Raw genomic sequence first — 15,324 nt, 5'->3', positions numbered from 1 at the left:
TTTCATTACAAAACTGGAACATTCGAAATTTAAGTTTAATCCAAGGTTAAAACTCTGACACATAAAAGAAATTGATTGAATATTTTTGCTTTAACCAATTATTTAACAACTGCTTTTTTTAAAATTTGTACTTTTAAATATCAAATAAAAGGTCTTTAAACAATGGGCTATAAAGTCACAGAAAGATATACTAAAAGTAAGGTTTGTCAAATCTTTAAAATTTTTATCTTAAAAAATCTGTTTTAATTTGTTTTAAATCAAGATTTTTTTTATTTAAATTGGGATATTTTCCTTTTTCTAAGAAAACCTTGAAAGTTTTTGTTTTATAATCAGATTAATATCATTAACTATAATTATTACAGAATTAAAAACGAAACATAATAATACATTTAAATCTATATCACTGGGTAAACAATTGTTTTATATATTAATACACAATGCTTGCATTATTCAAAATTGAAAAATAAATATATCATTATAAACTATTGAAAAACAGTCTAAGATAAAGAAATCACAAAAGTAAGTAAATTATGTTGCCTTACACTGTAAGTTGACAAATATTTCACCCCCAAAAAATACTCACAATATGATAAAGTAATCTGAAACAGCCTTTTTTTTTATGTCATAATAATAAATTTTTTTAAAATTGTACATACTTTAAAATTTAGAAAGATATATGCAATATTAAAATAAAATTTTGTTTTGAAAATAATGTTTTAAAACCAGCAATTAATAACATGATAAGATAATCATTTTATTTCTTCTCAAAATAAATTTTAAAAAAATTAAATATATATATAAAAATTATGTTCAATGACTAATTTTTACATTTGTATCAGTTTATATAAAAAAAGAATTACATTTTCATATTGCTCTTTATTTGCATACTGAAGAATTCAAAATAATTATAGATTTTTAAAATATCATTTCAAAAGAGCTGTAATTTATTACACACCAAGTACTATTGTAGTCTTGCTAATCGAAATTTAAATACAAAGCAAAACAGCAAAATTTTTAAAATAAATTTTAAAACAATGAAATTAATAAAGAATTTAAATAATCACAGCATTTTATTAATTAGAAAATGTTTATTTAAATAAAAATCTTGAACAGTGATAAATGTCTAAAAAATGTTGCAGTTTACACATTTAGCAGTAATTTATGTTCAAGAAAATTATTTTAGTAATATTAGTTGGTTAAGCATAATCTTATAACATTTTTGAATTATTTTGATAGGCTAGAGCTAATACAAGTTTTGTTGCCTTTTTATGCCACATTAATAATAATTTATTACAATTATTATTTTAATTGATAGGTTTTAATATTTAAAGTTTTATAATAAAGTTTCCAATGCTTCACTTCAAATTCATTTATATCCAAATTTAAACTGTCAACAAATAAAAATATTTTAATTTTAAGAAAATTTTTTTTATAGAGTTTCTACTATTATTGAAACTTAAGATGAAAATTACTGAGAAATAGTTGAAATCTTATATTCGATTAAAAAAATTCCTCATAAACGGAAAATAAACAACAAATACATAAATATTGAGGGTTGCTTATTCTAATTCCTAATTAAAATAACTTATTAATACCCTTTTATTTTTAATTAAGAACAAATGTGTACAATGACTTAAAGATAAATAATCTCTCCTAATATTAAATATTAGAATTTTATTGCTAAAAAAACAAAGAGTGTATAATACTCCTTTTACTAATATAGAAATAGGTATTTAAGTAATCAACTGAAAACATAATATTACTAATACACATAAGTAAAATACCAGCAATAATTTTTTAATTCCTATTCTAAAATTTCTGTTTAAAAATATTAATAAAGCCGTAAAAAACTACATTTTATAAATTAACATTAACAGAGATAAGAGTAACTAAAAGTGAATTAAAACAAACTATCACACCTTTAATGCTTACTTTAAAAAAAATAAAAAAAAAATAGGTAATTTAACTTATGACCTTTTAATATTTATAAAATAAAATGATGTGAAAGGAATTTCAACAATAAAATAAATGAATCCATCAAAAATGATCTCAAAAACGAATCTGAAGATACGTCTAGTTCCGATGCCTAAAACGATAAAAACAACAAAGATATTTCTAGAAATCAAATAGGAAATCAAGCGAAAAAACAAACGACAATCATTATTACATAACAACTGTGCCGTTGACAACATATCGTTCCGTTGATATATTTATGATTATATCACCCCGATAGACGTAGAATGATCACATCTCAGAATTATTTGCCAAGTAAAGGATGCACATGCACCGGAGTTTCCTCTCTACAATCAATAACACAGCAATTTCTTTCGAACGGGATAAAAAACGTAAATATCCACAGCATATTAAAATGTTTCCCAAACGATTTCAAACGGCAAAGACAACTCAACACATCAAAAATCACAATGGAGTAATAAAAGTAAAAAAGCGATTCATTACCTTTTTATAACTCACTTAATCCTTTCTTCCTTTAGCTGCTCCGACGGTGGGAAGAAGCATCCATGATAGTACCAAGCAGGGAACACAAACTGCGCCAAACGTTGAACAATAATCCATTGGTCTCCTTCCTGCAGGATAAAAACACTATCGAGATGAAATTCCAAGAGTAAAAGACTACGATTTAGAAAGAGGATTTCTAAAGAGTGTAAAAGGGGGTCGCTATATGAATATACTACTAAAAATAAAAAAAGAGAATTGACTAGAAAGGAGCAACAGCCTATAGATACGGCTCTCTCTATTCTACTGATACATTCCCCAGTTCTTCCCGTTCTCCACAGGTTAAAGAAACATGCCCGAGACTCCCCTAGCCTGCGCGTTTCGCCCACAAAAATTTCCGGATCGATCAGTAGCTTTACGAGTTATTTTTATAATAAAAAATTTGCTTATCAACTATTTATTTGATTACGTCAATATTCAAAAATTTGCGACGAATTTTGAAAAATTAAAAAAAAAATATATATATAGAATTAATTTTTAGAAGTTCAGTCAGTTTTAGTCGATGGAAATTATGTGGGAGAAAATGCAATTATTTTGTTGAAAACAACCTTAGACGATATTTATAATAATTTTATTATGAATATGGTTATCAAACTGTATCAGGGAATGAGATGTGGTGGCAAACTTGCTGGTTATTAATTACTCCAAGCAAAATAAACAAGCAAAGTATTTATACGTAACATTAAGTGTTCACATTTATGTTACGTGATTTCTTAATGGGTGATTTCTTTCTGGGTTGTAAACTTTATATCCTGTTGAATTTTTCTTAATGAGGTTAATAACCAGAGACTCCAACTACTGCGGTTTCTCTGTAGTTTTAGAAAAAAAAATTCCTAATGATAGCAAAGGACGAATGAAAATATAGTTTTATAATTTAAAGAACTCTAATTCGAAAAATAGACATTAACAAGAATCTTATCCATATTTTAAATTCATTTTTATCTAAATTAGAAATTAATTTTTAATTATTAAATTTTTTTCCAATCTTCCTCAACATTTTAATTCCCTAAAACTTGATTTATAAATTTGTTCTAATTTATATTTTAATAAAATTAGAATTGAAAGAAATTTGTTCACCACTAAAAATAAGTAATTTAATGAGATACATATGAAATCCTGAAGACGAATGTTCCAGTTCTTAAAGAAAGCTCTGATAAATGTTATTATTTTTTTTAAATATCTGTTTGTTTCAACAAATTCTGCTTTAGTTCACTACCAATGAAAAAAATAATTCGAAACTACGGAAAATCCGTAGTAGTAGTGTCTGTAATATAGAGACTTCAACCATTTGAGGTTGTGGCTAGGACTGGGCTATAAATCGATATATCGCGACATATCGATTTAACGCCTATATCGGCAAACCGATACAGCAACTTTCATTCCAAGCGATGCATCAGAAATCTGATTTAAGCAGTCGAGTGAAGAAGACGATATAACGATATAGCGATATAGCGATACACGCAAGGACTTTCTCTTACGTTCCGATGCCAACTCGCGCTGTGGAAGACGATATTGTTTCGTTATGTTGAGACGGCCTTGACTGATGAGCGGTAGAATCAGAACCACTTTTGAGACCTTATATCGTTATATCACATGTTCGTTTTCGCACCTTCGCGATTTGAAATCGTTTCTTGTAGATTATTTTCAATGGGATTAACTTCGTGATCGCCGTCGTAACCTTGTTCTGAACGCAATCTATTATTGAAAAGAATTTATAAAGAAAAGTTTCTTCATTAATTAGGTAAGTTTTTTATTTATTTTCTGACAAAACTTTTTTATATTTTTAAATGTGAAAATTATCGGAAATCTAATTTAAGGCACCCATAAGGAATTAAATTACAAAGTAAATAAATTTGTGAGGTTATTTTTTTACTTTCTTTTAATTTATTAAAAACCTTTCGGATAAAACTTCTAATAATTTAATGGGCTTCTATTACTGATTTTAAATTTATAAATCTTGAGTTGTTTTTATTTTTAGAAATAAAGTTAAAACAAGACTTATTTTTTGGACATAAGTCAATAAACTTTATTTGTTCAAAAGAATTTGAAAAGTTTGCGAATTTTATTCATTTCTTTTTTTTATTTTTTTTTTATCAATTACTACTTTGTTTTATTAGAGCGTAAAATCATTATTTTTTTTTAATTTTCGTTTTATATTATTAGTTAATTAGCTAAATATATTACCGAATATCACAATTCTTTTGTTTTTATTTTTAAGAATTTAATTAAGAAACTTTGCCTTACTTTGTTTTTCGTTCGTTCATTATTTAATTTAATTTAATTATTTATATGAAATAATAATAAAAATAGTGTTTAAGAAGCATTTTTTTTCTAAAATTTATTTAGCTCTTTGTTTTAAGCATACAAATAATTTTTTAACGAACTTATTTTTTAAATTTTGTTCCTATGCTGTTAGGTAAATATATTGATAAATTTCACTTTTATTTATTTTATTTTTTTTTAAACTAAGAAATCTTTTGTTATTTGCGTGATCATTTTTAGAAATTATAGCAAAACTTGTGTTTACTTCTTCATTAAGAATTTGAACATTACGATCGAACTTAATAATTCTGTAATTATTTACGCATAATAGTACAAGCAAATATTGATTTGTTAAAAAAAGTTTCTTTTTTAAAAAAAAAAAAAATATTTTTAACACTTTGTTTTAAGTGTATAATGAATTTCTTAACAAACTTTTTTTTTTAATTTTTTAAATTTTCTTTCAATAATTTCAGCTAGATATCTTTATAAAATTCCCTTTTTATTTTTAAACTGAGAAATCTTTCAGAGAACGAAAATTTTAAGAAATTATTACAATTCTTATGTTTACTTTTTAGTTTAAAATTCGAACATTTTTAATTTTAAACTTCGGCTTTTAGTCAATCTAACTTTTATTTTAATTAAAATATATTTTGAAATTTTAAAATCAGCTTTTGTTTAATAACAATATTTTTTTTCATTAAGGGTATTTTAGGGGTTAACTTAAATGAAGACTGCTTATACCTTATAAACGATAAAGAAGTGCAAATATTTCATTCTGTATCTACACACATTTTTTCAATAAATATTTTAAGTAAGATTTGTACATCTTAGTCAATTTATTTAATATCTTTCTTTAGCAAAACATATATATTTTAAAATTTATAAATTGATTTAAATCAATATGCGTATGAAGTCTTGATAGAAATCTGACTTTCTGTGCCTTAAAGTAAATGAAATTCAAAAATACTATATCGCGATACATCGCTATATCGCGATGCAAAACTGACGATATATCACGATAGATAATTTCTAATATCGCCCAGTCCTAGTTGTGGCGAATTATTATTCTTTTTTTCAGTGGTAGCGAACTTAAACAGATTTTTTTTTAAAGAAATATTATTAGACCTTAAGCATGCGTCTATATGACCATATATATATCAGTTTAAATTACTTGTGTTTGTGGACAAAATTCTTTTCATTCTAATTTCTCTAAATATAAATACATTACCCTTGCTACCGCTAGGAAGAATATTTTTTGAAACCACGGAGAATCCGTGGTAGTTGGAGTCTCCGTTATTATAAATGTTAATATAAGCTATTTGCTATAATTCACCTCTCGGTAGGAGAATCATAACATTATCCCTTTTCATTTGGATTAAAAAAAAGGAAAATTTTGACCATCAGGAATTATAAATTTAAGAGTTTTAGTTGACATCTTAAGCAATGTAACTTTAACACTGTGAACGACGCAGAGATGCCGACTTGTTCCGCTTTGTAAAAAAATATTTTCTAGTGGTGATGAAATTTAAGTTATTTTTAGTTTAGTATTTTTCCTTTTAAGAAATCCTTCCACCACTACTTATCAAAAACTCAAAGTATCATACGAAATTCGACTTTATGGCAGTCATCTCGTGCTGATGTTTTTTAAAAGTGGGTGTAAACATCTTTATATTACAAGTTATACTATTTGATTCGCTACCATTTATTAAAATTTTTACTGAAAGTGGAGCAGATATGGCATCCCTATAGGCGCCCAGATAAATTTTGATTATTATAACTTTTAGACTCCTCGAAGCAATTATTTTCTTTTTATAGTACTAGTGAACTGTCAATGGAATTGACATTTTCACACATGGGTATTTTACATTAAATTGGTATTTAACATTAGAACATAGCTCACATCTCAGTGCGCTTGCCGCGAAGTGGCATTAACTGATTCGTGGTATTTTTGAGACATGTAATGGGTGTGAAGTGGGGCTAGAATTGGGGGGGAGGGACGCCGAGCACCCAATAGTAAAGTCATGAGTGGGGATCCAGTCGGTTGAACATATGATGAAATCAATAGAAAATTAAACATAATTGAGATCAAACTAGATTAGAATATAATACTATTTACAGGGCTCAGAATAATATTAATATTTACGCATGTGTAATAAAATAGCAAATAATAGAGAAAATATATGCAACAATTTACACGAGATTGACAAAAATCGGTCAACGACAAAGTAAAAGGTTATATAAGCGATAGATAGTCCGGAAATTACCTTGTCTGTGACTCGGTTATGGTGATGATCTGCAGGACATCCTGCTAATATCACTCGTTTCTGAGTTGCTCCTCTCACTAAAGTTACCAATTCATCGTCCCCAAGGCTGCGACGCATTTGGATTGCTCGCCTACCGTGGTGCCGATCAATTGTTGTGTTTTAAACTTTAAAAGTAACATAGTACATTAATAGCAAGTGTTTCAGAATCACTTAAATATAATGGTAATAAAAATTGTTTAAAATCCTATTCATTAAAGTAATCAACTATCAATTAATGAATGTATAAATTATGTAAATATATCACGTTCAAAATATAAGCACTTAACTTATTACTGCTGCTTAAAAATCAAAGTAAGAATGGGTTCAAATGTTGGAAATCCGATATTTTGAAACTAATATTTATTTGAATCTATTATAAAATATTATGGTGATTAGGAACAAGATAAAACGTATCTCTATGACTGTTACAATTATGTTAATAAAATTTTTGAAATCTTAAGCATGAATATTAATTCGAAAATGAAAGCTAATAAAAATAAACTTGTATCAGAACAAAATCGGCACCCATATTATTTTTAAAGGATGGAACGAACCCTGGGGTGCTACGACCTGCAAAAAATATGTAAGTGGTAGCTGAAATTTTTCCAGACTACTTAATTCTTTTAAATTTAGCTTGGCCTTTAGCGTTACAAAAATATTCCTGTGCTTTTCATCACGCATACTGATCTGTTTATAAGTTGAGTTACACACGGACATTTTACCTTATCATTATTTTGAAAACTTCATTAAAAAAGTTCAAAATCTTGGCATTTAGCTTATAAAATTTGTAATTCTTGCATTTCTTCCTTTTCTTCTAAAATTGGATTTGCAATTTCTTTGGTTAACCTCTCAATGTAAGTCTCATCTGGTGTTATTTTTTCTTCTTCAAATTTTACAATTTTCTCTAGACATGAAATATTTTTATTATTTCTTTTTCTAAATTTCACTTCTTCCTTTTTCTACTTTTCACTTAAAAGTTGTAATTTTGATCATTTTTCTTCAAAAATTCTCTTAACTATTTCTTCAGTTATAGATTCCTCATAGTTTTCATGCGTTAAAATTTTACTTCCAATCTCCGTAAATATGTTATTTTCATTTTCATCTGAACCAAGTCCATTTTACGAATTAACCAGTCCGGTTTTAAATAGTTTCCCGAAATATGACATTTTTCACGACGTAAGTTATCAATAAACTTAAAAATAAAATAATTCTTTTTTGTAGAAAGGAAAAAGAAACATTTCACTGAATTATTAAATTTCCTAGATACTAAACTTAACAACATATTAAATTTACGATATTAATATAATCTCTATTTATTTACTTCAATAAAACTATAATTATGTTTAATCCCTTTTGATTTTCTTAAAAGACTTAATCCAACAAAATTACTTTTAAAACCTTCATCTGTTACACATTTAAATTGCAAGCTCACACCAAAAGCGAAACAAAACACACACTCGCACATCTTCCTTATCCAGGAGGGGCGTCCGTAAGTCCAGCGGTGTCTCATCACATATCCATGCATCGGTCGGGTGGTCAAGGAGATGATCAGGGGTTGGCCGTAAAAGCAGGCAGACGATAAGTAGATCATCCCAGGGTTCATTAGATTTTTCAAAATTTAATCACAGCAGCAATCAATTCTTCGCCCCGGGATAGCTCGGTTGGTAGAGCGTTGGACTTGCGTTCGTGAGAGCGGGAGTTCGAATCCCGACGGTTGAAGAATCACCGTACATTAAATGGTGACTGGTGCACGTTAAATCTATCGAGGTCACAAGGTCCCCCAAGTTCCCATAACAAATCAATACCTCCAGGGGTACTGATCTAAGAGTTCTCTTGTCTTCTGGATTGGGTTCAAAATTACAGGAGTTGATTATTCGTTGTCGTAAATTCAAAATTTGGGTCAGCTGTTCAACGACGGTTATAAAATAAAATATCATTGCAGAGAGCTGTGATGGCTCAGGGAATAGAGCGTTCGTTTTCCAATGAGGTGAACCGGGTTCGAATCACAGCAATGGCTGATCTATATGAATTCCGAATCCTTCCTGCACCGACCATTGTGCTGACGTAAAATATCATCAGTGGTAGACGGTTCCCTTGCCGTCGGACAAACCGTAGGAGATTTTCATGGCTTTCCTCTCCTTGTAACGCAAATGCGGGTTAGCTCAATCAAAAAGTCCTCCACAAAAGCAAATTTCTCCCAATACTTGATGCTGGAGTTCCCTCGTCTTCTGGTTTGGGTTTAAAATTACAAGGCTACGGAGTTGAACGTTAGTAGTCTTAAACCCAAAGAATTGGGTCGGCTGTTCAAGGACGGTTATAAAATAAAATATCATTGTAGGCTATTCTGTAACGTTATACATTGTTGTATCGTAATACCGAGCTTTGCATTGTCATCCACGAAATTTTCACTATAGTTAATTTTAGCGTCATTTCTGCAGAATAAAAATCAAGGATCACTTTTATTCTAATTTAATTTAGATAATCACTAAAAAATTTAAACATGTACAATCTAGGAAAGCTTCAAATGAAAATTACGCTTTCATTTTCAAAAAGCGAGTGCTCTACTTTCACGCATATCATATGATTTTTTTTTTTTCTCTTTCAAATGATGTGATATATAATCTTCAGACGTTTCCTTGTTCGTAATTGATTGCATAAACAATCATTTGACTTAATGAAGATGTTATTATTCTGTATTAATGTAAATGGTATTTCGGAATATAAAAATTTCAGATTTATTAAGTTCTATTAACTGTGCAAAATCTGCAAGTACATCGAACCCATTATATGAGATAAAAACACACAGAAAACAAAGGAGAAAAAAAAGAAAGGAGAAAAGAAATTCAATAAAAAAAGAAAAAATTTTGAAAAATTTAAAAATAATTAAATAGTTTTAAGAAAATCATTATGAGTTAGAAAAATTGATAATATCTTCATCAGCTCACACTATAATAACAACAAATCAACAATAAAGTGATATTGCATTAATATAGCCTGTATACAATAACACATTATTATAAAAATCATTTATTACAATAGTACAAATCAATACAATAGTGAATCAAAAAAAAAAAAAAAAGAAAACAATAGGAGAACCATAAAAAAAAAAAAGAAACCGATTCATAAACATATTTTTATCAAGAAAACATGTCACAAAAATTCAAGAAAAGAATTCAAAATAAAACACAAAATAGAAACATATAAAGCGAGAAAAGAGAAAGGTATCATGCGATTACTAGCAAAAATAGTTTAAAATATTTTCGTAACTATGTTGCCATATTGAAAATTATAAAATTAAAGCGAATAAAGAGGGTAGTGGGATATAATTTTAACGCGTGTTCATACTGAAGCTAAGAATCGCATTTGATTTGTCCGTTACCTTAGATTAGCCTGAAAACTGGTTTTGCGTAAGGAAATAATACATTATACAAGATAATTCAAAATTTATAAGTAACAACAATTTATTAATTATAAATTTTGAATTATACAGTATAGTATATAATGCTCCTTACTCTATTGTATTGATATATTTTGTTTTGGTACATTAATACAATATTAGAAAGCACTGGTTTTGCAGATATAATCGCATGGGCTGATGACGAGATTATATCTTTCAGTTGTTATTTTTTTTTTAATTTGTATTAATATTCTTAAAATTTGTGATGATTTTAAAATATTTTTTCCCTTTTCTTTAATTAAAAATCCTTTTTTTCTCCTCGTTTTATTTATATTTCAGAGTGTTAGTGTTTAATTCCAATATTACACTATTCAATATCGCCAATTTACAAAATTCATTCAATCATTTATTTAATCAAATTGAGGGCAGGGCTTATGACCAAATAGTACGTTTCTATTTTTAGAAGATTATGATCACAAATCGAAAGTATTAAAATTTTATGAGCATAAAGCAGAGAGCTTAAAATGAATTAAAGGTCAGATTTTCCCCAAGGTATAGGTTTTATCGTTTTTCGCAATTTCCTTTCCGAACTTTCAACCTTTAATATACCAATTAAATAATTGGAAAATCAATATCGAAAGAACAGCACTTGTTAACAAGTATATAGAAAAATTTTACTCACTGATTTATTTACTGTCATTCAATATTTTACAGAAAGAATCAAAGTCAATTAATAAATATATTCATTTGGCGGCTACGAAACAGTTTTTAAAACCGAGCAAATTGCTATTAAGGAAGACAAAATGTAGAACTGTTTGATTATCTGACGACATTACAAAGTTTTTCTAATGGCTGTCGTTCCAGTCCTCTCAGTTTCCTGTGGGAACTTAACCGTCCAATGCTTTTAATTTCGCTTTCCACGTTAATTTCTTTTCAGGTAGCTTTTATTTTCCTGATCATTACTACGAGACCCCTATTGTGCGTGTGCGCAAAAATAAACGGACCACCCTGAATAACGAACGGTGATCTAATGATCGGATCTTCATGTTTTAGGATTCACTCTTAATGGTTCAAGATGACATCAAATATGCTAATTAATGGGTGCAGATGATATTACAAGCTACAAAATCAGACACAAAAACGTATTTTCTCTGGACGGAATTTCGACGGATTCGGATTTTTGATCTATGGGTCGAATAGTTTTTGAGAAATCGAATTTTAAAAATTATTTCATGTTTCTAAAATTCGATTTCTTAAGAACTATTAGTCTGATTTCGTTAAAATTCTGCAATTTGCCCTGTCAAATTACATTCTTTAAAATGATGTAAAAATTAGGTTCCTCACAATTTAAAATTTTCCAGACTATTATTGAATAAAATAATAATTTTTTTTAAATATTTACCAAAAGTTATTCTTCGTTTAGAAAAATCTTTAAATAAATGTATTTTAGAATTGTGTGAAAAATGTTTTCAATTCGGTTTAAAAGTTTTCTAAATATGCAAAATACACAAGAAATAAAATTAACATTGAAGGTTCCAAACTCTGTACCGTTCTCCTAACCAAACTATGGATGGGTGATCGTGTAAAGCTAAGGGTGGTGGCGCTAGTGGCAAAATTGCTCTTTCCAGACTTCCGGGTTACTGCTTCCGATTTATTTTTACGCCGCAGATTGAAAAAACGTGCCATCATATTATTGCATCATATCTTTTGCAGTATTTCACATGTACCGAGTTCTTTCTTTCAGCCTTTAAACTTCAGCATTATCATATTAATATTATAATCATTAGAATATTTTCTAATTAGGCTAACTTAAAAAGATATTTTTGGCGACATTTTATTGAAATGTAGCCAAATAGGGGATAAAATACAAAACATGGCAAACCTTAAGAATTATTCACAATGAGATATTAACTTTCCAAAAAATTTTTCGGCCTTACGACCTCTGAGAATCAATACATTTCAGAAAGCTCTTATGAATGGTACAATTATGTTTAGATTTGAACCCAAATTACAATAACAAAACGGCATAGAATATTAGGCTTGTTCACACATCGCCTCGTAGTCATAACATAAGCGGAGGGATACACCGGAAATTTTCTAAATTTTTTCCGGTTTCAGGACGCTTGTTATTGTTTACATAAGACCACCCATCCATAAGGACCTTATTTTCCAGATTGCGGCTACCCCGTATATGTTGGGAGTCAGAAATCCAAATCTGTCGGGAAAAAAGGCGTATTTGTTCAGAAAAAGTACGCTTTGAGTCTGATTTTGTTACTTAAAATATCGACTCCACTCATTAATTAACATGTTTGAAGCTAACCCCTCGAACTATTAGGATTGAGTCCTAGAACTTGCAGAACAGATTATTAGATTAAAAGTTATTCAGTTTAGTGCGTTTATTATTTTGTGCACCGTATGTTATTTGACTTCATTTTTGATGAAGAATCTAGAAACAAAATTATGACCAATGATTATTGTATACTTCGTATTTATGCAATTTAAACGCTATGTTCTTGTACCACTTTTCATGGGAGCAATGCTAACAAAGGAATGAATCCATTCACTACAAGTATTGAAGGTCAGTCGAGATATCTCACTCTTTTTTGTTCATAAACATTAGATTATGCTTAATTGAATACATCATGACAATTATTATGACTATAATTTCGTAAAAGAGAAAAAAGAACTGATTGAAAGTCATTTCATATCCAATTTGTTTTCGAAGGATAAAGTGTCATTGACTACCAAAATTTATTAACAGTTATAACGTTTATAAAAAACTGTTTCCTCCGTAGAAAATAAGTAGCCTGCATCATTCATTTATATCAAACGCAAGTGTATAGTTTCCTCCATCTGTCATCAGGGGGGGGGGGTTCCTACAATCAGTCACACAAGAGGTCAATTTAAAAATTAAAACAAAAATGCATTTGACAATCTTCCAAAAATATCGTTCTTCTTTTTCTTCACATAACAAAATGTAGGATGATTTTACTCTGACAAGTTAACGACATAAAATCAATTATTTTCTGTACCATTTATTGTATTGACTGTTCAGTTTCGAGCTTGATATTATTTCTCTTTTAAGTGGCGTGATGACATCAATCAATAAATGAATCATACTGATAAAAAAAAAGGGGGAATTGCAATATATGGGTGATTCTTCGGAAACATGACAATTCGGAACAAAGGGCCGGGATAGCCTGGTCGGTAGGGCGCTGGGCCCATATCCAAGAGGTCGTGGGTTCGATCCTCGCCGGCCGAAGACTCCCCGTGTAGTAAATGGTGACTGATGCACGTTAAATCTGTCGAGTCTCAAAGTCCTCCATGTTCCCACAACAAATCAATACCTCTGGGGGTACTGATCCAGGAGTTTCCTTGTCTTCTGGATTGGTTCAAAATTACAAGGCTACGGAGTTGAACGTAAGTAGTCGTAAACCCATGAAATTGGGTCGGCTGTTCAACGACGGTTATAAAATAAAATAAAATATAAAATTCGGAACAAAAAATTTCTTCAAATTTAAAGTCTTCAAAATAATCTAAATTTCTTTTTGTATATTTAGTTACATTTATTAATATCTCACAAACAGCAGTGTAGTTTATTGACATTTGCTCAAGGAAAAAAAAAAAAAAATTCACCAAATTTTGAATGCCAGGAAAATGACATATTAGCCTAGAAGTTAATAAAACAGTCATTTTAAGCTAATAGTAAGTAACTCAACTTAAGCCTTTGCGGTAGATGGACCATGAATTGCTTAAATTAATTCTTTTATCCACTGTGGAAAGAATCAAAAGCGTTTTTGTTGCTGTTATGTACAGAATAAAATTGTGTATAATAATCAATCATTAAATAAATAAATAATTTTGATTACATTCAAGCATATTACAATCTTACATAAACTTGGTATCAGGTTAATATTTGCTATCTCTCTTCACATTCAACTGTTTAAAAAAATTTCTGGTAACTGTTTCAATGCCTTGGTATTCATAAGCCAGGATAATGACAATTTGCCATTATATAGCATTTAACTTTAATTTAACATTTCGGCCTAAGATGTTTATATTCCGCAGAAAACAGCAGGATTTCTTGAAATAACTCAGGTAAATGCGTGTAGTTTATGTTATTAATGATTTCAAGAAGACAGGAAAATGACAACATAAAAACCTACTCAGCTTGAAAAATTCTTTGAAATAGGTTTTGAACCAGAAAGTGGGTTCTTTATTCATGCCATAAGACATGTTCAGATAGAATAGTATTCTAATCAATCTATTAACATAAGATATTGATTGCTGGCGCTATCTATTTTGGTTATAAATCACTAAATAAAAGTAGCCAGGAAAATGACAGATTTTCTTGTGGCAAACAAATTATTGACATAAAAAATTTTTTCAACAAAGTTTTTGCAAATAATACCCTCTGCATATATTCTGGAAATGCTTACAACGGTTGAAATAAAAAAAATTAGATATTGAAAAACTTGTGGGAAGTTTCGAAGCTAATTATTATTGGAATGTTTGTGACATACCAGGAAAATGACATTTTGAAATTCAATTAAATTTTTCAAATATACAAAACAATCTCTCAAGTACAAGTTCATTTTAAAATACTAACAGCAATGCTATTTATTAAAATTTAAGAAAAAAAGTTCTTTTAGTAGTATAGTATTAGATCTTGGAGCAAGAGACTGTAAACTTCTACGTAAGTTTTCATTGAAATAAGCACGAAAAAGAACTGAAAAAATCGTTCAGAATGATTATTAGAGAGACATATTTCTTCACTGCTGAATTTGGTTATTTTAATTCCATGCAGAATGGGAATGCAATTTTTCGTAAGTGTGTTTTTTTCGTCCT

General features: G+C 28.9%; 2 protein-coding genes across 4 annotated transcripts in view; both read right to left on the bottom strand.

The window, feature by feature from the left end:
• The window catches only part of LOC107441203 (uncharacterized), a 39,471-nt gene extending 36,673 nt beyond the window's left edge, over nt 1–2,798 (bottom strand). For both annotated transcript variants that reach the window (XM_071180226.2, XM_071180230.2), the window contains exon 1: nt 2,458–2,798. The gene's annotated coding sequence lies outside the window, so the exon portion shown is untranslated. The remainder of the gene's footprint in view (nt 1–2,457) is intronic.
• LOC107441198 (dystrobrevin beta) overlaps nt 1–15,324 on the bottom strand; it is a 173,580-nt gene that overhangs the window by 26,211 nt on the left and 132,045 nt on the right. The window lies entirely within an intron of this gene.

Source organism: Parasteatoda tepidariorum, chromosome 1 (assembly GCF_982258835.1).
Source record: "Parasteatoda tepidariorum strain Cologne lab strain chromosome 1, Ptep-v5.0, whole genome shotgun sequence".
Lineage (NCBI taxonomy): Eukaryota > Metazoa > Arthropoda > Arachnida > Araneae > Theridiidae > Parasteatoda > Parasteatoda tepidariorum.
Note: the sequence above shows the minus strand (reverse complement) of the source record. Positions and strands in the feature narration are given on the sequence as shown.